Source organism: Dipodomys spectabilis, unplaced genomic scaffold (genome assembly GCF_019054845.1).
Source record: "Dipodomys spectabilis isolate Male_0828 unplaced genomic scaffold, ASM1905484v1 ptg000205l, whole genome shotgun sequence".
NCBI classification, from domain to species: Eukaryota; Metazoa; Chordata; class Mammalia; order Rodentia; family Heteromyidae; genus Dipodomys; species Dipodomys spectabilis.
Genome location: NW_024870882.1, coordinates 3165181 through 3189450, shown reverse-complemented (window position 1 = coordinate 3189450; position 24270 = coordinate 3165181).

Here is a 24270-nt window from a genome sequence, read left to right as displayed (position 1 = left end):
ATGCCTGAGGCTGGAATTCAGCCCACTCCCATGAGAAAGCAATGGCAGGAAATCCTGAGATACTGGTTTCTGGACCAGGAAAAGTCATGGAATGCGATCGATCTCATTGAATAAGTAGTTCATGCATGATGTGACTAGGAAATGATAGGCAAGACTCATGGGGTATCGCTTATTTGTAAAGCAGTGTTGATTAAGCGTGACAATAATCATCACAGTCATGAAAAGAAGGCATCTGGAAAGATCCAAGAATCAGTAGAAACATGGTAGATTGGATTCCATCACAGGTTATCATCTCTCCTACTCTATACAAATGTGTACTTATTTGCATACTACCTTCAACTTATGAATGGATGACTGCTGTGTGCCCTCCCCCCATACCCTCAGCTGGGGGTCCATCTCAGGTCCTGGGAACGGCCTTACTCCGTAGTGGCTCACAGGCTAGTGTGCTCACATGCACCCATTCGTCAATTGGGTCTGCTGGTCCCCGAGTTCAGATCCCAGCAGTGCCAAAAGATTCATCCTGATGTCAGAAGCCAATTGTTGCACCTGTGTTCCTTTCCAGTGCAAGTCCTGGTTCTCAGCTACTATGAAGAATGCATGGGCCACCCTGTGGCCATGGGAATAGGTTGTTATCAAGTGAACCCAGTTACACCTGTCATATACTGAAGAAAATACACAATACATCCATGAATAGCATACAAAATAGAATAACTACACTAAATGCACAATGCAGTCCACACACGGATTTGAATATACATCCCATGTTTAAATGATGCATTCCGGACAACTGTGGCCCCTATGGTGCTCGACCAGTGTTCCTGGGAAACGACCAGCTCCTTAGTGGCTCACAGTCTGGTGTGATCACGTGGACCCATTGGGCAGTTGGGCCTCCTAGGCCCAAATTTCAAATCCTAGCACTGCCAAAATTCATCCGCATGTGAGAAGCCAGTCATTGCACCAGTTTTCCTGTGCTGTGCAAGTCCTGGGTCTCAGCTAGGATGGAGAATGCATAGGCAACTATATACTCATGGGAATAGGTTGTCATCCAGGTCACTACAGGTATATCTGTCATCCTATACTCAAGAAAATACACAATACATCAATGAAAGAGACACATAATTAAAGAATGACTACACCGAATGCAAGATGCTGCCCATCCATGTATGGAAATATAGATCCTCCGTTTAAATGATGAATTTATGACTATATTGTCCCCCACCAGGGCTTCATCTAAGGTCCTGGGAATGGCCTACCTCCTTAGTGCCTCATAGGCTGGTGTGTTCACCATGACCCATTCACCAATTGGGCCTGCTAGGCCTTGAGTTCAAATCACAACACTGCCAAAAGATTCACCTTGATTTGAGAAGCTAATCGATCCACCTGTTTTCCTGTCCAATGAAAGTCCTGGGTCTCAGCGAGGATGGAGAATTCTATATAGACAACTCTATAACCATTTGAATGGGTTGTTATCCATGTCAGCATAGTTATATCTATCACCATACTCAATAAAATACACAATACATCCATGAATAAGACACAAAATAAAAAGAATACCTACACTGAATGCAAGATGCATACCACACTTGTAGGTAAAGAGAGATCCTATGTTTTAAAAAAGCTGGTCCAGTGCTGGGGCTTCAAATCAGGCCCTGGACCAGGCCTGACATTGTAGTCTTCAAGGACGGTGAGATTTCCCTTCCCCCAAAGTGCAACAGAGCTACCCAGACCTGAATTCAAATCTGAGCACTGACAAAAGATTCATTCGGTTGTCAGAATCCAGTGGTTGAACATGTTTTCCTCTCCTGTGAAAGTCCCGGTCTTCCACTAGGATGTAGAATGCATAGGCAACCCTATTACTATGGGAAAAGGTTGTCATCCATGTCAGCACAGTTATACCTGTCACCATACTCAGTAAAATACACAATAATTCCGTGAATTAGACACAAATTAAGGAGAAGTGCACCAAATGCAAGATGCTGTCCACACATGTACGTAAATATAGACTCTATGTTTAAATTATGAATTTGTGACTATCTGGACCTCCCTGGGACTCGACCTCAGGTCTTGGGAATGGCCTATCTCCTTCGGTGCTCACAAGTTGGCGTCCTCACCTTAACCCTTTCCCCAATTGGGCCTGATAGGTTCTGAGTTCAAATCCTAACACTGCCAAAAGATGAATCCTGATGTGAGAAGCCCATCGACTCACCTATTTTCGTGTCCTCTGAGGGTCCTGGCTCTCAGCTTGGATTGAGAATGCATAGGAAACCCTATAACTAGGGCAATAGGTTGTCTTCCATTTAAGCACTGCTATATCTATTACCTTACTCAGTAAAATACACAGTACTTACATAAGACAGAAATTAAGGAGAAAAAGTACTCCAAAGGCAAGATGCTGTCCACACATATATGTAAATATAGATCCTATGTTTAAATTGTTAATTTATGACCATCGTGGAACACACTGGGGATCAATGTCAGATCCTGGGAATGGCTAACTCCTTTGTTGCTCACAGGCTGGTGTGGTCACCTTGAACTATTCACCAATTAGTCGAGCTAGGCCCTGAGTTCAGATCACAGCATTACTAACAATTGGATCATGCAGTAAGAAGCCAAGTGTGAAATTTTTGCCTTTTCTCTGAGAGTCCTTGGTGTCAGGCATGATGGAGAACACGTCTACAAATTTAGATTCCATGTGATAGGATGTCATCAATGTAATAAAGGGAATAGGTGTCATCATAGTAAAATCAACGGTAAATAAATGAATAAAACAAAAAGTACAAAGAACAACCAAACTTGTATGTACTGTACATCCATAGGTAAGTACAAATCATGGATTTACAATGTATATAAATAGTATGTTTTCCAAGGCTAGGGCTTGAATTTTGTCTTACAGTTCAGGCCTGACTTTCTTATCTTCAAATACGGTGAGCCTCCCCTTCTTCCACAGTGCTGCAGATTTACCCAGACTCTGAGTTCAAATCCAAAGCCTGGCAGAATAAACGGGGTGAATTGCGAGCCAGGGAACTAACCTCTTTAAATTATTTTTGGCTCAGCAGGAGGCTTGAACTCAGGTTGTGGTAACTCTGTCTCAGCTTCCATCACCCTATGCTGGGGTGCAGCCATTAGACCCACAGGAAATCCTGGGATCCTAGTCCCCCAGGCCTTGTGTGGCAATAATGTACAGAAAAAATGCAGTGACATGGCATTTTATGTTTTCTTCCTTTGCACGGTGACCCTCCTGGGTCTGAGTGACACTGTTGGAAAGGGTACTTCACCTTTCGTTGCTGAAGTAGGCCCCGATTTCGAATCCCAGTCCTGACACCAATCAATGGCAGGAGGTACTAAGAGACTCGTTCCCATTAGTGGGAATAACAAGGTAATATTATCAATGCTCCTATATAATTAGACAGCATCATTTCAGGAGACTGATTTTATTTAATATTTATGAAGAATGAAAAAAATACTATTACTATTTCAGGATATTGATTGTTTTACTTAATAGTTTGTTAAGAATGAAAACAATAACATTAATTACATGTAGCATTATAAATACCCAAGAATTGGTAGGAATGTAGTCTATATAACTGAATAATATATAGACATCTCTGGCACTCTATAAAGATATATATTTATTAGTGTACTACCATCTGGATGTCAATCTGTTCTTATTTTGTCAATCTCTGGGGCTCAATCTCAGGTACTCGGAACTGCCTGTCAGCTCAATTTGCCACAGGATGGCTGGCTGACACTCACTCATTCATGAATTGGGCCTTGTAGACTGTGAGTTCAGACGCCAGCACTTCCAATAAATGAATCGTGTAGTAAGAAGCTGATGGTGACACATGTTTTCCTTTTCTGTGAAAGTCCTAGGTGTCAGGAAGGACTTGCAATACATATGCAAACCTATATCCTATGTAATCAATGTAATCACTGTTCTACGTGTCATAATAGTCAATAAAATGAGTAGTCAATACATGAATAAATGAAAAAATAAAATAAATAACTACACTGAATGCAATATGGAATCAACATATGTATATAAATATAAATCATATATTTAAAATGTACACAAATAGGAAGTTTTCTAGTGGTAGGCATCGATTTCAGGCCAAAGGAACAGACTTGAATTTCTTAAATTCAAGGAGGCAAGCTTCCCCTTCCCACACAGTGGAACAGCAGGGTTACCTAGACCATGAGTTCAAATCCCAGTCCTGGCAGAAAAAAATGGCATCTCCATGCCAATTCGTAGGTATTTCATTTGGCCTTCATTTAATGTCACTGTTTAAATGCTTCATAAAGTATTAATTATTATCGACCAGTGTCCTATAATGTAATTGTGTATAATTTTTCCTCGAATCATTCAAGTACTGCCTATTTAATCATGACATACATCACATTCCTTTGGTAATCATATGAATAGGAATGAGTTTCATAGGATCTCCTGCCATTTGTTGGAGGCAGGACCAGGATTCAAACTGTGGGCTCCAGTTCCTACCACTTAAACCTGACAATAGGTAATTCACAGGTATGTCCAAGAACATCAGCAAAACCAATGATTAGCCAGGCATCAGTGGCTCTCAGCAGTCCTCCTTAAAACTTACAAGGCTGTGAAAGGAGGATTATGGTCAAAGTCACCCTAGGCAGGAAAGTCCTTGAGACTCTTATCCAACTTGTGCCAACAAAGCCAGAAGTAAAGCCGTGTGGTTCCAGTGGTAGAGAGCTAGCCTTGATCAAAAGCAACTCACAGATTGTGCCCAGATCCTGAGTTCAAGGTCTGGGAACAAACAGACCTACACAATAATGTGTGCAGCCATCTGGCTAAAGCAGGTCACCGACTTGTCCCCAACTGGCTTGGACAGTGTTCCAGGGGAAAGAGGCTGCCTTCATTTTGACTCCGCCCATTCTCCCTGCATCTCAGGATTCCAGCCACACCCCCATTGTTTCATGGTTCTTTCTGACCAATCGGATACAAGAATGGTGGCCACGCCCACATTCCATGCTGCCTAGTAGCACCTTGATTCCCTCTGTTTGTTGACACCACCATCAGCAGTTGAGGAAGGTAGAGGTGGCTGAGTGGTGAGCAAGAGACTCGAGGCCTAGCAGGAAAGGCCTTCCTCAGGCCCATCATGTGCCTGCCTGAGCCCCAGCCCCCTCCCTTACCCCCTCCCCATGGAGCAGCATTTCAAACTTGGTGCTGCCGGTTCAGAACCATGGTTTCCTCAGGCAATGGTGTAATGGTGTGCCACGAGCCAGCTTGTGGCCCTGATCTGGTCCTGGCTCCCCTGTCCTCTGCTCAGGACCTGAGTGTCTGTCATGCCTCTGCCATTGCTGCTTGCCCCACCTGGAGCTGCTGCCAACAGCTTCTGCCAGCAACACATGTGAGTGGCTGCCACACAGCCCCGTACCCTGTGACCCCATATCCCCTCTCCTCAGACCCTGTGCCCCACAGTCTGGCCCACACCCTGCCACAAATGTGCTCCAGGGGTGGGGGTGGGTGTTGACCCGAGGATCTCACCCTCATTCCCAGCGGCTAGTGTCCCAGGAAATGGGGAGATGCAGGGTTGGGTGAGGAGTAGGCGCCAGAGAGACCCTGGCCTGGAGCAGTGGGAGCCACAGTGCCGCACATCTGACCCCTTCCTCTCCCTGGTGAAACCCGGTGGCTTTAGTCAGAGGTTGGTAGCAGCATGTCTACACCTACCTTCCGGGGTGTTTTTCTTTTTTCTGGGGATGGGAGGTGTTGGATGCAGAAGATAGTCACCCTTGCTGTGTGAGACCTTGTGATGTGTGCTCGGTCAACCTTTCTCCTGAAAACAGAGAGACAGAGACATAGACAGAGAGACAGAGAGATACTTTTTCCTTGTGCAGCGTGACTGTGCTCAGGTGAGTGATCAGTTGGCAATTTGCAAGTGCTGCATGGATGAGTCTTCTGTCACTGGTCTGGATGTTTGTGTGTGTGTGTATGTGTGTGTGTGTGTGTAGAAGTGGGTTGTAACAAGGAGGCTGAATGCTTTGGTAACTTCTACCTGTTAACTTTGGGGCATGTACGGGCTTCACAGCTGAGGTCTGGGGGCCTAGAAGGGTGAGAGGCTTGAAGGGGACACAGAACTGTTAAATTACAAGAAAAAGGGATCTGTGTGCAATGGAGCTGTGTACTCCCTTGGGCTTGGTTGGTGGCATTGGGAGCTTGGAGGACCTGGGAGTCACTACAGGGGATGGCTTTCCATGGGACCAGAGAGCATGACCAACACTTAGTAAGGATATGAGTTCTGCTAGTATGGAGTGCAACAGCATAGGTCAGAGTCTGGGTCTTCTCATCATGACATCTGATGGGTGAGGCCAACCCTATTTTAAATCTTGAACTGTGATCTTCAGATCTCAGCCTCCTGAGTACCTAGGATTATAGGCATGAGCCTCTGGCACTGGGACGCTGGTTCTTTTTGGTATATTAGGGTAAGAGTTCAAGGCTTTAAGATTGTGAGTCAGGTCTTCTACCATGTGAGTCAAGCTTTTCTGTCTTGGGCATTTCTGAGATGGAGAATTAATATATGCTTAGGCTGGGCTGGATCATGGTCCTCCTATCTGCGACAGGCATGAGCCACTAGACCCGGTCTTCTGTAGTTGGGATGGTAGACATGTAGCGCCACGCTCAGTCATTGGTTTAGATGGATTGTCCCAAACTCAGTCCACGGCAGCCAATTCTTGACCAGAGGTGAAGCTCTGGGTTGGACCTCGACCATTGGACTTCAATCTCCTCATGTAACAGTTGTGAAGTAACAAGGGATTAACACAGAGGGATCATTGGAGCAGGGACAGGCACAGAGGGAGGGGTCATCTGATACTGTTCTTGACAATTCTGTGAGCATATGATAGAAAGATACCCGGAAAGATCTCAGATGGTGTGTGTTATTTATGGTGCAACAGGTATGGGATTGTGAAAAAAAAAACATGGCTCTTTCTTTATTACCCTATCCCCATGAGTAATGGGATCCTTTACTGTGTTCAGTTTTGAAGATGGTAAAACTGAGGCACAGAGAAGCCAGGTGACCTACTAATGATTCCCAGCTGACAGGAAGCTCGGCCTGACATCTTGGCCATGCTCCCTAGGACAATGGGTGCCATTCATTCCACTTCTTGTGGTGGGAAATCCACTTATTTTAAGTCATGTGGCTTGAACTTTGGGCCTGGGGCAGCTCGCTGAGCTCCTCAAATCAAACCTAGCACTCTACCACTTGAGTCACAGAACCACTTCCAGTTTCCTGGTGTTTTTTTTAGATAAGAGTCTCAAATGTGTTCCTGCCGAGGCTGGCTATAAACCGTGATCTTCATATCTCAGCCTCCATTGTACTTAGGATTATAGACCTGAGCCACCGGCACCTGGCTTAAGTGTAATTATGACCTACTTTCTTTCTCTTTCTCTCTCAGGAACTGATTCAATGGGTGCTGGAGGAGGTGACCCAGCATCCCCATGTGGTTGGTACCAAGGTGGCCCTCTCATTCTGGAGGTAGGCTGTGGGTCAGGAGCTGTCTCGCTCAGTCTATTGTACCAGCTCCATGAGGTAAGTCCCTCTGTGCTCTGGCTCCACTGTGACAATTATCCATTGTCTATCTAGCCTTACTGGACTCAGTCTTGTGTTCAATGCTCTTTTCTCACAAAAATTTCTGGTTAAAATTATGATACATTGTTACAGAATGAAAATGTAATGCCATCTTAAGAAAGTCATTTAGGGTTCTGGGAATGTGGCTTCATGGTATGGTGATTGCCTAGCATGCATGAAACCCTGGGTTCAATTCCTCAGTACCACATAAATTGAAAAGGAAACACTGGAAGTGGTCCTGTGCCTCAAATGGTGGAGGGTTAGCCTTGAGGAAAAAAAAAGAAACTGAGTAATAGTTCCCAAGCACTGAGTTTTAGCCCCAGGACTGCCAGAACAACAACAGCAAAAACAACAACAATGCACATTTAGTTAGTAAATGCAAAATAAAGAACCCATACTTGGAATATATAATTGCTCCTTACATACTGATACCTGACAATAGTTCCTAATTCATGTACTTTACCTGTGTTAGGATACTGTGTTGAAAAAAAAATGTTTTTTTTTCATTAGGTGATGGCAATTAATGCCAGGAATGTGCTTAGATGTCAGGTGAAGATTAATTCTGGAAATTCAAAGATTCCAGGCTTTTGAGTGAGGTCACTGCTAATCACAATGAGATGGGTAGTGTAAGTGAGATTTGGAAACTCTTTTGGCAAGTCATCGCACCAAAAGGGCAGAGGCTAATTAACAGTTGTGACAGAAGAGAAAGAATAATTCCAGATGGAAAGAAAAAATGATAGTAACTAAGGTATAGCAGAAAACGTTCTAGGGAACCATTTTTGGTTATTGAAGAACTAGTTGTGAACTAGGCTTATTCCTTATTACCTTTAGCATTCAAAATCTCCTAGGCAAGTTCTTAATCTCTGTGTGATAAAAGTATCTCCTTCTATGCTGTTCTTTCATACCTGATCTCCTTTGCTTTCTAAAAGTCTGTCTTTCTATACTTTCTATGAACATTTTCTGATACTAAATACACCTACAAAGATGAAAGGATGCTAATGTAAGAGTCCCATAGCTCATGAGTCATTAATGTAACAAAATGGGAAAAGAGGACATATTTATTGCTACCTCAATTCTGAAATGCTTCAATGTCACATCATTTGGTTCAGATTTCCATTCATTGTCTACATAGTGACATTAAGTGCACATAAATGCAAATATGAGCCGGGTGCTGGTGGCTCATGCCTGTAATCCTAGCTACTCAGGAGGTTGAGACCAGAAGATTGTGGTTCAAAGCCAGCCTAGTCAGGACAGTCCATGAAACAATTATCTTCAATTAACCCCAGAAACCCGGAAGATTTGCTGGAGCTAAAGTGGTAGAGTGCTCAAGTTGTGCTGAAGAGCTGAGAGACAATGCCCAGGATCAATGTTCAATCTTCACAACCAATAAAAATTGCAAATATGGCTTTAAATTTCCCCCCAAAGGAATGATGAAGTCAATAGTAATCTTCCCAAATGATTTAGTAGTGCACCTACGTTTGCTGAGTTATTTGTTATGGCTTCTTTGCTAAACATATTCTCTTCTTTAAAAATTGTCAAGTAGTATAGCTTTATAATAAACTTCATCTATATTTCTTGGTTCAAAAGAGAAGTCCATACAGTTGATGTCACTGAGCTTTCTTACTGTCTTAGTTCAAAGCCAACCCAGGCAAGAGAGTCTGTCAAACTCTTATCTGTTATTAAACACCAAAAAAGGCAGAAGTGGAGTTTTGGCTCAAGCCATGGAGTACTAACTTTGGGCCAGGTGGGAAAGAAAGACAACTGTTCAGGGACAGGGGCCAGTCTCTAACTTCAAGCCCCAGAACCAGCACAAAATAAACAAACAAGCAAAAAAAACCAACCCTAGGTATTTCTTTGGGACTCTCCTAAAAATATGGTGATCCTAGAAGAGGCTGCTTTTGCTGATCATACTCAGTGGATCCTGCTTTTTTGGAATCCTTATTGCTAAGGAAAACTCAGGACCAGACTAAAGGAATTGATAACCGATTCCTGCAACAAGAGAATCATCTCAGGAGTGAAACATCCATTCATAAGACACTTTAAAACCTCCATATATTTGTTCTTTGCAATAGAACATTTTTAAAACCAAGTTGCTTCCTTTTGTTCTATACTGGCCTTCAAATGACATAATGTTTCCTTTTGTAATACTCTCAACCAGAACTTTACAGACACGTTTTATATGAGTTAAAGACACACTCAAAAAAGTCAGGGACAGAGTTTCTTCCCAGCCTTGGATCCCTTTCTTGCACAGTAAAAGGAAAGCAATAGTTAACTTGAACTTTGTCATTTCTCTATGTTCAATTCCTCTACTGGGATCAGTTTCCACATCCAGTAACAGTTACTTCCACTTAATTCCAGTAACAATCTATGGTTCATCTCCAGAAAAAAATGAATGCTTTCTGGCTTCACTGAAATAGCACAAGGACAATTTTGGACATGAGGTAACACATGTTTTAGAGACAACTTAGTAAAGAGAAATGAAATTTAAATTGCTTATAAATACATTATCAATGAGAACATTTTGTTCAAACTTCTTACGTGCTCTGTAAATTAAGGTGAATTTTAAATGGGAAGAAGGTTTCCAGATCATTTTTTGTGAGTCTATGTGCTGTGCATTAATATCACAAGTGTACATGAGTTAACAGTCAGAGAAACAATAGCAATTATAGGAGAAAAAGAAGTTCTGTGTATATGTATAAGTGTTCAATACAATATAGAAGACTCTACAAATAAGAAAACATTGTGTTTATATACCACATTTTCTTGATCCATTCATCTACTGAGGGGCATCTGGGTTGGTTCCATATCTTATCTATGGTAAATAAGGCTGCAATAAACATAGTTGTGCTGGTAGCTTTAGTGTGGTCTTGTTTTTGAACATTTGGGTAAATGCCCGAAAGTGGGATTGCTTGGTCATAAGGGAGCTCTATGTGTAGTCTTTTGAGGAACCTCCATACTACTTTCCAAAGTGGTTGAACAAGTTTACACGCCCACCAACAATGCAGTAGGGTTCCCTTCTGTCCACATCCCCTCCAGCATCTGTTGTTATTAGAGTTCTTTTTTTTAATATAATTTTATTTTATTTGTGAACATACTGTACAGAGGGGTTACAATTACATGGGAAGGATAATGCGTACATTTCTTACCAGCATTGCAGGCTCCTCCTTTGGTTTACCCTTCACATCCCTTTCCAGCCTCCCCCCTCCCCCCCAATCCCAATCCTCTCCTTCTCCTCCCTCCCCCTCCCCCCACACCGACGTTGTAAAGCTCATTTTGGACATGTCAACTTGTACTTCTCATTGTTGCAACAGGTCCACCTGTATCCTTAAACAACTGGTTTTTCCCCATTGGCTCCACAAGTTATACTGACATCAAATATAGTGAAAGCAGGGGTTATACTGTGGGGGAGGGACATACAAAGCAACAAAGAGATAATCTTATAAATGCGTTAGAAACACATGCATGAAAGAAAAAAACCTTAAAATACATATCTAAGGTTTCATTTTCCTGACATCACATTATCTGACGTTTTCCGCTTGACCCATACATATACTAGATATTGCAAATAAGGGAAACCATGGGACCTATGTTTCTTTGGGCCTGGCTTACTTCACTTAATATAATTTTTTCCAAGTTTTTCCATTTCTAACAAATGGGGCAATGTCATTCTTTGTGGTATATATACACAATGTAATTCTATGCCTCCTTTAGAAAGAATGACATTGCCCCATTTGTTAGGAAATGGAAAGGCTTGGAAAAAATTATATCAAGTGAAGTAAGCTAGGCCCAAAGAAACATAGGTCCAATGGTTTCCCTTATTTGCAATAACTAGTATATGTCTGAGTCAAGCAGAAAAGGTCAGATAAGGTGACGTTAGGGAAATGAACCCTAGGATATGTATTCAAATGTTTTTTTTTCTTTCATGTGATTGTTTCTAACACATTTATAAGATTATTTCTTTGTTGCTTTGTATGTCCCTCCCCCACAGTATAACCCCTGCTTTCACTGTATTTGATGTCGGTATAATTTGTGGAGAGGAAGGGGAGAAACAAATCGTTTAAATAGGGATACAGGTGGACCCATTGCAACAATGAGACGCACAAGTCATTATGTGGAAAACGAACTTTACAACTTTCGTGAGGGTGGGAAAGGAGGATTGGGTGGGGGGAGGCTGGGGGTGGGGGAGGATGGGAAGGGATGGGAAGGGGAAACAAAGGCGAAGGCTACAATGCTTGATAAAAAATGTACTCATTATCTTGCCCATGTAATTGTAACTCCTCTGTACACTATTTTCACAATTAAAAAAAGAAAATGTGTAAAAAAAAAAAAAAAAGAAAACATTGAAACAATAAAGCCAAGTCTAGTATGTTGATTTATGGTAGTGATATAGAGAAAGCATTACTCCTTAGTGGAACATGAAGCATGAAGCCACTCCCTTTCTAAATCACGCTTGCTAATCATGTAAATGTGCAAAAAGGAGAATGGAAGAATGATTCTGTTTCCAATGCAAGTCAGATATAGGAGAATAGACTTAACTGGAAAAAAAGAGTCCATCTTGAGAGAACAGGAATTATACTAGCAATGAACCTGGTGACTAAGATCACATTTCTTTTTCTTTCTTTTTCTTATATTTTTTTTTTTTGTTGTTGTTCGTGGCACTTGAAATATGGGAAAGGGTGCTGTTCCTCTGAAACGCAGCCCGATGCTAGAGCTCTTCCATTTGAGCCACAGTGCCACTTCCAGTTTTCTGGTAATTATTGGAGAAAAGAGTCTCCAGGACTTTCCTACCCATGATGGCTTTAAACCCCAATCCTCCGAGCTCACAACAACTTGGTTTATGATCACATATCTAACAATGTACACTCAGGATATGTAATGTATGTGTTCATCTCTTTATATGAATTCTTGAGTTAAAAATCTGGAGCACAGGTTAGACTTTACACTCACAAAAGTGTTTGAAGTTTAAAAGTTGATACTCCTAGAAAAATAAAACCTAAGAATGTAAAGGAGTCTGGGAAGTTCAATTTTCATCCAGCTTGGACAGTATAGGCTTTGAGACACTACCTATATTTATCCAGCCAAAACCTGGAATACCAGTCAGAGCAAGATTGCTGAATAACAGCTTTAGGTTTTTGCATACATACATACAGACATACACATACACACAGAGGCACTTATGGGTGCACACAAAAATACACAAATGAAACAACTCTCAGAATATGTAGAAAACAATAGAAAATAGGTCCTGAGTAAGACTAGAATCAAGTGATAATTTTTAATATTAGAAAGACTTCAAGTAAACTTTCCCCCAGAAGTTGAGAATATTACATATTTAGTGACCAGAGATATTCAGAGAGTCAAGCAATCATTATTAACGGGATAAGATCCATGGTGGAAGAATCAGGGAATGCTGCAGGTGCATCTGAAAATGTGCATATCCTGTGTCAAATGTTAAAACATCTTTGAAAACAGTACATAAACAGTCTGAGCATTCAATCTAGTGGATAAGATCATAGGAGAAGTTCAGAATTGCTAGTCTGCTTCTAGATTAAATAAAAAACTATGGCAGGGCAATGTGCTACAAGCGTGGAATTCTAGCACTCAGACAGGAGGTTAGATAGTGGAATTACATAACGATACCTTCCCTGGACCAAGTAGAATAATTTTGTCTCAGTAAAACAAACCAAATAACAAGAAAGGATACACAGTTAGAAGTTTGGGCTAATTTTTTCATTATGTTCTGAGAAGTCAAGTTTCCTATTGAATGCAACTCATATATATCCTCACTTGTGTTTTAAATGCTCTCATCATTACAGAACATTCCTAGATGCAAAATAGTTCATGATTCCCATCCAAAAATTTGCAAAAGTAAGAAAGCCTCATTCTGTTGGATTCCAAATAATTGCTGAAGGATTACAAAAGCTTATGTCTGGAGAAATAGCAAAGTTCGTCTAATGTAGGATTTTGTAGACCTTGTTAAATTAGAATTTACATTTAAAATATATTTTTTGGTTTTGTTTGTAATTTCATATCCTATAGGATACTACAAAATACTTTTTAAGTAGAGGGATTAATTGAAAAATTCACAAATGATTCTGGCATTCTATTTGCCTAGATATTCTTTCAAGAGTGTTATAATTAGAACATAGTTAATAGATAATTCCCACAGTTCATGTATACCATGTTAATGTGAATAATCTAGACAGAGTTGCCAACAAATGGATGACATTAATTTATACATATAGAAAAACCAAATTTTTAAGGGTTTGGTTTAATATGGTATGAAGAGAGTAATTGTGTGACATATACTTTCTTCTACCGATATGTAACACAGGAAGCCATTTCCTTATTTATGTGCCTCTGTATACATGTAGAAAAATGCTAGGCTTGGGGTTTGTTTTCAGTTTTATTGGTTCATCCTAGAGCTTGAACTGTTAGCCTGGACAGTGCCTCTGAGCCTGTTTATGATCAAGGCCCATGCCCTACCACTTCAACCTCAGTGCCACTTGAGTCTGGCTTTTGTGGAGAAGTTTTTTGGAGATAAGATTCTAAGAAACCTTCCTGTCTGGGTGGGCTTTGAACCATAATTTTCCTGTCTTAGCATCCTGAATATTTATGATAGTTAAAAAAGTATAAATATAAATAGTATTTGCAAGTTTTCTGATCTCAAGAATAACAGTGGAGGAAAAATGATGCAGCTCAGTTTATTGTGGTGTTCTTTTCAGAACAAGGAGGGCCTCACATTAACAGAGGTTTAGTATTTTCTCAAAATAGAGATAAGGTATTCATGATGTGAATTAAGGAATTTTAGGTGCCCCTTACAAGTTGGAAAATGTTGGGCTAGGATGACTTTATGGCATAAATCTTGAGATTGATGGTCATAGAAATAATAGCTTACTCTTATAAACAATTGCTTACTCTTGAAGAATTAATTATTACACATGCTTCATAGTTTTATCCTCTACCAGAATGTGGCTATTTTTCTGTTGACTTCTTAATCTGTAACACCCCATTGGAAACTGCATCTATTGCAGAATTACATAACATGCAAACAGGTACTGTTTTGAATCTCTCAGGAATGTTGAGAATTTAAAAATGAGTAGTTATTAGTCATGAGAATTTTGAAGAACATATATTCTTTCCTCTTAACAACTTACTTACTTTTAAAAGTTATGGGTTTCCATAGCACTAAACTGTTTTCTGTTTTAGAATGAGGAAGCACTAAATTTATTCCTTTTTGAATAATTTGGCAAGTATATTGTGAAAATATTGTCTAGTTGGATAACATTCAAGTTGCTGACCCTCTGATAAAGAAGGGGTAATTAATTCATATTAGATGCCAAATAGTATTGATTTTTAAAATATTACTACATAAAGAATATTATTTACTGTGCCAATACAGTGAAATTATATTTTACGCAGCTTATTTTTTCAATTTTATTATCAAAGTGATGTACAGTGGGGTTACAGTAATTGTAAGGTATAAATAATTTTTCAAATTGTTAACCGTTTCTCATTTTTCTCACAGTTTTCCTTCATCCCTTCACCCCTCACAAGTTGTAATGTACATTCCAACATATTGTCTTGTGAGTATTGCTACTGCATTGGTTTGCGTTTTGTCCTTTGTCTCACCATTATGCTTTTCCCCTTCCCTTCACTAATTAAGGTAAATGTATATATAATACAAAATGAAATACAGCAGGGATAAACCATAGGGCGAAAACCCAAAGAAAACAGAAATCACATAGTTCATCAAAAACAACAACCACAAATGAAAAAAGCTGGTTCCATATCTTGGAATTCATTTTTCTTATCATCAGCTAATATGGTTATATATACACATAACAAAGCCACTGGATACTATATCATGAAAACAGCATGTTAACTTTTTGATGGTAAAAGTGGAATTAAGATCGGTGAATTCGCGGTTCTGATAAAGTATTTTCAAGAGTTTTAAAGTTATGACAGGTATATTTTAATTGGTCAAAATTTTAACAACTTAGCCTATTAAGAAAATTTAAAATTGCCTGGAAGAATAGGCTTTCATGCAAAGAAATCCAAGGAGACGTAGTAGAGAGGGAACAATGTGGATGAAGATGGCTCTTTTTCACACTAAAAAAACAAACCTGAGAAACCTTGATGTAAATCCTGTAGGTTCCCTTGGAATTGTCTTAGCCAGGAACTATATTCTCACTGTTTGAAACAAGGTTGTATTGGAATTTAAATTCAAAGTTCTTAAAAAAATAAGGCATCAAAATTTGTGAATTTACCTTTAATTACCAAACTGTAATTCTTTGAAAAAGATAATTTGAGTCAAAATATTTAGGGAGAAAGTGCCCTTCACAATGAAAGAAGGTGTTGGGATTACACATTTTTGTTTTTAACACTTTCCACTATGTCTTTGGATGTGAAGCATTGAAACACAGAAAAAAATCTGATTGGATACTTCAAACGAATGATTTCACATTTCTAAGTGGCTCACAAAAATAATATCCTTATTAATATGAGATAGTGAAGACTTCTCTTATTACATATGCCAAAAAGTTCAGAAAAGAATTGAGAAAATGGAAAAGTTAATTTAAATTTTTCTTAGAAGACTTAGCGAAGTGTATTGTCTTCAGCAGTGAAGGGAGTCCAAAACTTTTTGATATAAATTGTGTTAGTATCTTTACTCCCTAAAGTAAGTTTACAGAGCCCATTTGGCTCATTACAATGCAGAACTGATTGAATGAAGACATGAAGATAAATTCCACATTCAAATGAGGCAACTTAAAGAGTTTTAAAAGAGAAATAATGAAGATGTAGCAGTGGTGGAGCCCATATAGTCCTTCAGGTTCACTAGACATGAAGCCAAGAAGCTGTGATTAATTGGAACTCAGGCAAGAGCTAAGAGGAGGACATAGAAGCATTGTCCTTTTGTAACAGACACTGTCTTCCAAGGTATGGGTGATTTAATTCGATTCCCCTCCATAGATCTTGGTGAATAAATGCAAGACCAAGAGAAAAATAATCTATTGAAGTAATTTTGCATAGAATAACTTCACTGTTCCTGATATGGTATCTAAGGAGAATCTTAAGAGAGAAGATAAAAGTGCAGTATTCTTTTGTTTCCTATAAGCATCTTGTTAGCAAAATATATCTTTGAGGTTAGACAATTCTGATTGAACCAACAAGTGATGGAATACTTATTTTTGTTGGAACTTTAGACACAAGAAGTCTTTCAAGGTAAAGAAAAAAAAATATAGCCAAATATTTGTGATCACAGCTTCTTGGACTGTTTTCTGGAGACAAAGTTTTACATTAGATTTCTCCTCATTAACTTAGATGTTGTTTCATGGCAACCAAATGCAAGAGGGAAGTTTAATGGACTCACTTGGCCAATTAAACAGCATGAAAGAAGAAAATGGAAAATAATATTTAATGAATTACTTTGCCATAAGAAAGAAGGAAAAATATAATTCAAAATCAATTGACTTAAAAGAATGAAGAAAGAGTATTGAAGAGAGATTAGAGAAAATAGTATTGTTTTCTCTCCAGTGGATTAATGGTTTCTTGGTCTTGTTTCTTCCATTCTATCCTCACAAGCTACCAAATGTGTCTCAGGACTGGATTATCCAGTTCAGACAGAAAACTCGTAGAAGAAAGATACTATTTGCAGCAGATGTAGGTGATATATAACCTTAGACAATCTATTTAATTCTGTTCAAAATTATCCCCTATCCCAAATTTCCCTCTTTGAACAGCTTTGTTTGCTTTTCCAAAAATTGCCCTTCATTAACTGATTAAAATTTTGAGAGGTCATATTCATACTCTCTGGAGCTTGCTGATGGTTGTGATTTTTGAGTGTTTTTTGTTTCTTGTTGTGTTTTTTAACTGAATTTTAAAAGATTGTGCAATTGTTTCACAATTAAATATATCCATCTAATTGTCCAATGCTCCTACATCGGAGTCACTCCTTCCATCATTCTCAACCAACCTTTCTCCAAGATTTATTTTCAATTTACCACTTCCTTTATTATATGTGTACATTGATTATTCTAGCTGTACTTGCCCCTTGTTCATTTTTCATTCATTCTATGTCTTTACGATAATTCCTCTCTGGTTGAAACTTCCTGATAGTCATTCTGTTAAACTCTCTATTAATATTTTGAAAGGTTTATATACATTCCATGGACTTTCAATCATGCATATTCTTGAACTGATGTCAGCTTTTATTTCATTAATTGATTCATCTGCAGCAGCAATTTGCAAGACTGGAGACGTGAAGCACCTAAACATGATTTTATTCTCATCCATTTGGAAGATTAATCTTTAGTCAAAAAGAAAGTTAAAAATGGCTTAGAATGTATTCCTAACTACGAATTTTTATAAATGGCTTTGTACAATGGTGTGATTCTTTTATTTTACATGGAATAATATTTTCTACTACCTATAAGTTTTGGGAAAAGAAGAAAATTACAATTTATTCGGAGAGAAATATGATAGAAATAGAAGACAGATATTATGTTTGTCATATCTCTGATGAGTACCCCTATTCAAGACTTAATGTTATATTTCTTACTATGTTAGACAAAGGGAAAACATAAAATAACATATGATAAGGCAACTATTTGTGACTTTTTAAAATGTACCTTATTAAATGATGAAATTTATTAGCTAACATTTGGGTTTGAAATTTAGGAGGCTGATCGATTTAACACAATTCTGGAAGGCCCTTACTGAAAAACACAAATTGTGGGTGGTACTATTTCTATACTTTAATGAATGATTGAACGTGTTTGGCATTAGTGCTGTGTAATAATTCAACTCTATTGTAACTTGCTCCCTGCACTTGAAAAACTTGTAATGTCACTAAGCATCATCAACTTGTCAAATGTTATTTTGGCGAATGTGATTTTTAAAAGTTTATTTGAAAAGGAATACACTTTCAGGAGATTCAATGTAGATTATCATTGGTTTGAGAGTGACATTTTTATACCACAGAACCATGTTGTACTGAAGTCCGAGTGTTTTGAAGCACTCCTTAGTGCTTCAAATGTTTTTCTGAATTACATTTGACCTCTAAGTAAGTTTTCTGGGCTTTGGTAGACCAATTATGGATCTATCCTTCCAGGATCTGTTTTTTGGCCCACTTATGTTGGAATAAAATCTTTCATTAATCATAGGGGAGGGGTGTTAAATATAAGCTTATGACACTTTGTGAACTTGTTCACTCATATGGGATGGTCATCTATAAGTTGAATGTTAGAATTACAGTACTTTCTCTGAAATTTTGTTATCTCATCCTTCATTTTAAGTTGCCTTGCATTTCACAATTGCTTACTGCTAATTCCTGCATCTCAAGGAATTGGGGCCCTGAAATATAGGAAATGAGAAATTGAGATGGGTCTTGAATTACTTTGTTGTTGACATGTTGCATGGGCCTTGGTGAGAAGTCTTGCTCCTGTCATCTGATGATGCAGGTAACTGGGACCTGGGAACATAGGACCCATGGGTACTGAAGAGGAATAATGTGTTTTAGACATCTTAGCAAAATTTGGGTATAATCAGTAGGAATGCTTCAGAAATATGGAGAAAAACATTTTGGGACAAGTGATTTAAAGCAATAAACAGAGCAGCAGAGCAAAATCCACTATAGATTAGAGGAAAACATTGTTTTTTTGCCATGTGGATTCAGAAGACCAAGAACAGAATATATCACAAGGTTATACTAAAGATATTGCATTGATACTTTTTAAATTCTAATATATATTTTAAACCTAATTATTTTTATTTCAATTATATTTATTGGAATAAATAAATATCAATTTATTTGTAAAATTATCAACTAATTCTAGTAAGTTTCACTGTGTGAAATATAAAATCAGCACATATTAATATAAAATATATAACTATATATACTATAATTAAAAGGCACACGTTTTGCATTGTTCTGTTGTAGTTACTGTATCAAAGGCAAATCTGTTTTAAAGTATTAATCCATTATCTCTACCTCAGTGTTTGATAGAGTTAGAGCTAAAGCTTTAACATTTGTAGATTTACAGCATGGAGGCAATAGGAAACACTGTGGTTAAAGCATTATCATTTTAATGCCTAATAACGAGGAGAAACATATGGACTTCTCCTGCAACTATGAAAATATTTGATGATAAAAAGGCAGTAGTGTAAGTTCCTGCCTGGTTGGATGGTAGACAGGCCAGGATATTAAGTAATCATGCATACCAACAATTTTTTCACCTTCTTGGCTTCAGCTACTTTTGAAATGGAAGGTGTAATAAACAATTATATTTTGATAAAATACCTTCTAGTCTGAACAGTTCTGTTTGAACTGTTCATCTCTCTATGATCCCTTGTAAACAAGATTAGTTTTGTTCCAGTAAAACAATCTATGCTGTCAGCGTAAGATATTCTGGTTGGTCTGTTCCCACATGGAAGAAGTATAAAGGTTGAGGTAGACATTTGTGCCAGTAACACATCATTTGGGAAAATGTCAGCTGAAGAAGTTTAGAAGTAGTTCTTAAGCCACGCTTACTTTGAATCCATTAGGTCCACAGAGCTAACACAGTTGGATAAATAAGTACTTGAAAAAGCCATCACCTTTGGACTTATCAATAAATAATTGAGAGTACAATCAAATTCCAAATCAAAAAATTTAAGATAGTCATTGACAAAAAAAAATTGCAAATGTGAGCAATAGATTGATCAATATCATTTTTTCCACTATGCACAGAATTTTAAGGAAATAAGATCGATAGCATTGTTAGGAACAATAAGGTTTCCTTGTTACTAGTAGGCACCCATAGATAAAAGCCTGTATAAAGATTGCATCATTACATAAATTTAGAGGATACTACATGGTTCAGTAGCAAGTATACTGAAATTACAATGCAGAGATTAACATTAAGACCTAGAAAAAAAAAGGAATCAAACTGTTTCTATATGGAATGCAATTGGAAAGGACACATTAAAGAACCTATATATTATAAAATAATGTAGAATACACAGTATATCTAAGAGAAAATAAAATAAATTATGAACATTATGCAAACATAGAATATAGAATATTTTAAAATATACTTTTTCAGACAAGCACCAGAAATATTTTATTTTCTGTACTACTCATTTCAACAGGTAAGTTAAAATTATTTCTGATTGAAAATCACAATCTCTGAAGAAATCATTATATATGTATACAAAAAATACTGAATACATTTTGACATACAATGCAGGCAATTCACTTGAAAGAATTCCGCGGAATCCATGAATTTTTACAGTAAAATATTGGTGTTGGCAGGCACTGGTATCTCATGCCTATAATCCTACCTACACAGGAGGCTGAGATCTGAGGATCATGGTTCAAATCCGGCCTGGGAAGGAAAGTCTGTGGTACTCTTCAATAAACCTCTAGAAAACTGGAAGTGGAGCTGTGGCTCAATTGGTAGAGCTCTCACCTTGAGCTGAAGAGCACACGGATAGCTCCCAGGCCCAGAGCTCAAACCCCATGACCGACCCAAAAAAAAAAAAAAGATATTGCTCTTATTTGGATTGTGAAAATATTTTGTAGGAACACAAAAGATGGACTTGCATTTTTGAAATTTAAGAAGCGTAACCCGACCATTAGGACTTAGGTGAACAATTTGTACAGCCTTCCTCAACTTCATAGAGGTAGTGATACATACTTATCCTTTTGGCAATATCAAATGCAGTTTCTTCTATGTTGTTCTTCATGCCTGGTTTTATATAATGGTTCAACAAAAGGAGATCCAGCATATCTTTGCTATCTCAATTCTCAGCAGCAAGATGTAAGGGGGTCAAGAGGCCTTTAGTTTGGGCATTGGTTTCTGTATCATGATGAAGTAAGAAAGAAGCCACTCTAATATTATTCCACATATATGCACATATATGTGCAGGGGTGTCCAGTCATCTACAGTTATTGCATGTGCCGTTTGAGACACCAACTCACTGACAATGTGTAAGTGTCCACTGTAGGCTTCTCGATGAGGAGGGATATACTCATCGGCATCCCTACTATTCACATGAGTGTCCTTTTGGGAAAGAAGTCACTGCACTGTAGTGAGCCGAATATTTTTGGCAGCCCAATGAAGAAATTTGCTTGGATCCTTCTCCAATTTTTCTTGCAATTGATATCATTCCTTACTTTTTTATCTTGTTCCTCATATTCCTAAGAATTGCCAAACCAGAGACTTTGAGTGCCAGTGGGAATGAGGTGTCCATGTATTTCCCTAATAGTTCACATTGGTTGAACTGGTCAGAAATATCCAGTGAATTTTCTGCATCTGTTTATTCACCATTTCTCTTTTTCCAATTTTACTATTCGAAATTATTCTAACTGGAGAGCAGGGAATTGATGGAGAGCAGAGGAAAGATGTTCTTCCGCATTCAAATGTATACACTGAAAATGAGGACAAGTGATGTCTTCATGTGAAGCTTATTCTAGGAATGAGAAAATAGGAAATAACGCCTTCTATATAAATGATTTGGGAAATGGCAGAGCAAAAAGTGAAATGCTGCAACCAAAAATATGAAAGCAAAATAAATTAGGATAATTATTGGGTAATCATATTATCTATGAGAACCAAGAAAGGGAGAGACAAAGAGAGAGACAGATGAGTAATGACCTTGCTTGCCACAAAATCCATTCCTCTGAACAATTAATAGAGCAAACAAAATATTATTTTTTTAAAAAGATGGGAGTTCAGGAAGATGGCAGACGAGAAGCTGGAAGCTAAACAAGCTCTCGCATAGAAAGCAGTTTTAGAGTTACAGTGAATAGTTCTAAGCCAGAGAATCACACCAAGTGTGCCTTCACGGAAAAAGATTAAGGCCAGAGAGAGAAAACACAGGCAAGGAGACAGCTCTGAGCATTTGCCAGCAGCTGCTGCTGCGGCGGCAGCGGTGGTGGTGGCGACTACAGCTGCCATACCTGAATCACAGAGAGTCCTGGACGAAGGAGCCATACGCGGCAGGTGAGCGGATTCCACTAAACACCAGCAAGAACCGACAAAGAGAAGAAAAATTCATCCTGCAGTTTGCAGACCAGAGAAGACCCAGGAACCAAGTTTAGGCATGAGTAGAAGCCTAACATCCTCACTCCTTCTCAGGGAACAGAGGAGGGAAGACCACCCTTCCCGCCCCCCCCATCAGTACCGGAAATCACCATCTCGGATACCGACAAAGCTTGGTGGAGCTGCTAGCTCCAATTCAGGCCTTGGAATAAATCTAGAGTCATCTAGCAGGTCACAAGAGCCTAAATGACCTGCCAGACTCAGCTCCACCCAGAGAAAAGTCACCCACCTCGGGCGCCAGCCCTAGGAGTGGCTTTCTCCACAGGGTAATCAAAGCCAGAGGCTACCCCTCCCTTTAGCAGCCTGGACAATCAATTGAAATTCAGTAAACAGAAACCCTGAGAGTGGCCCCAGGATGGGCTCTGTGAGTTTCTCACAAACCAGCCCCCGGGAAAAGCTACTGTTTACTGAAAGGCCTCAACTCTATCTGGAACCTAGCCTCATCACAGCATCTCCAAACTCGAGGAAAAAGCAGATCTCCCTCCCATTGAACTAACCTGGGAGGAGGATCGCAAAACATTGGGGAAAGCAGAGCATTTTTCTGCCTATTCAAAGAAACTGAATTAAGTAACCAACCAAGCCACAGAAACACAACCAGACCAGAGACTCCAACAAGAGGCTGGTTAGAGACACAAGGGAGATACCGGATTTTTCCCACTCTTCACAAAAAATAATTTTTTGTGTACCTTTTTAAAAAAATTTTTTTTCTAAATTTTTTTTAATCTTTAATTTTTACTTTTTTTGAAAAAAAATTTTTTCTAGTAATTTTTTCCTCTTAGAATTTTATTGTAGGGGTATAAGTTTGTGTGTGTTTTTCTTTATTTTTGTTTTTGTTATTTTTTTGTTTTGTTTTGTTTTTTGTTTAGCTCTACTGAACTTCTGATCTTTTTTCTTTGTTTCTTATCCTTTTTACCTGTTCTTCTCTTTCGTTCTTCTTTATGTGACTTAATTGCTGTTCTGCATATCCTCAGATAAACCCGCAGTGGATTATTAGACCTTATTCCCCATTGTGTACACACTTAATAGACAAATTTATTACTCAATTTAAAACCTTTCAGACTTAAATTCCTTAATAGCAGTACTACTTCTTTATACCAATATAATATTTTAACTATTTTTATTTTTAAGTTTTTCACATCTCCTTTATATCCCTCCCCCTCTCTCATTATATTCATGTTCTTCTCTGGATAGTTTGTTTTTCAATCTTAATAATATTTTTTAATTTTTACCTTTCTATTTTTTTTCTTGTCTCTTTTGGTTGCCTTTTTCTTTCTTCTTTTTTTTCTCTCCCTCTACTTTCATCCTATCCAACCTATTTCCTGCTTTGAGATTAGGATATAGTTAACACTCCCTGTGCCTTCCCACATCACTCTATTCCTATTTTTTACCCACATCTCTTAGTAACCCTAATAATTTCTGGTTTACCAAATTCTTCTATGGGTTTTGTAACACATTAATATACAGTTATCTGATCTTGAATAGATGTATCTGATGAACTAAATTATATCTGCAGACTATTGACTGTGCAAATACAGACTTTGGTTGATGCTTGCTTTAAGGTAGTGTTCTAGCACAAAACGTGTTAATTT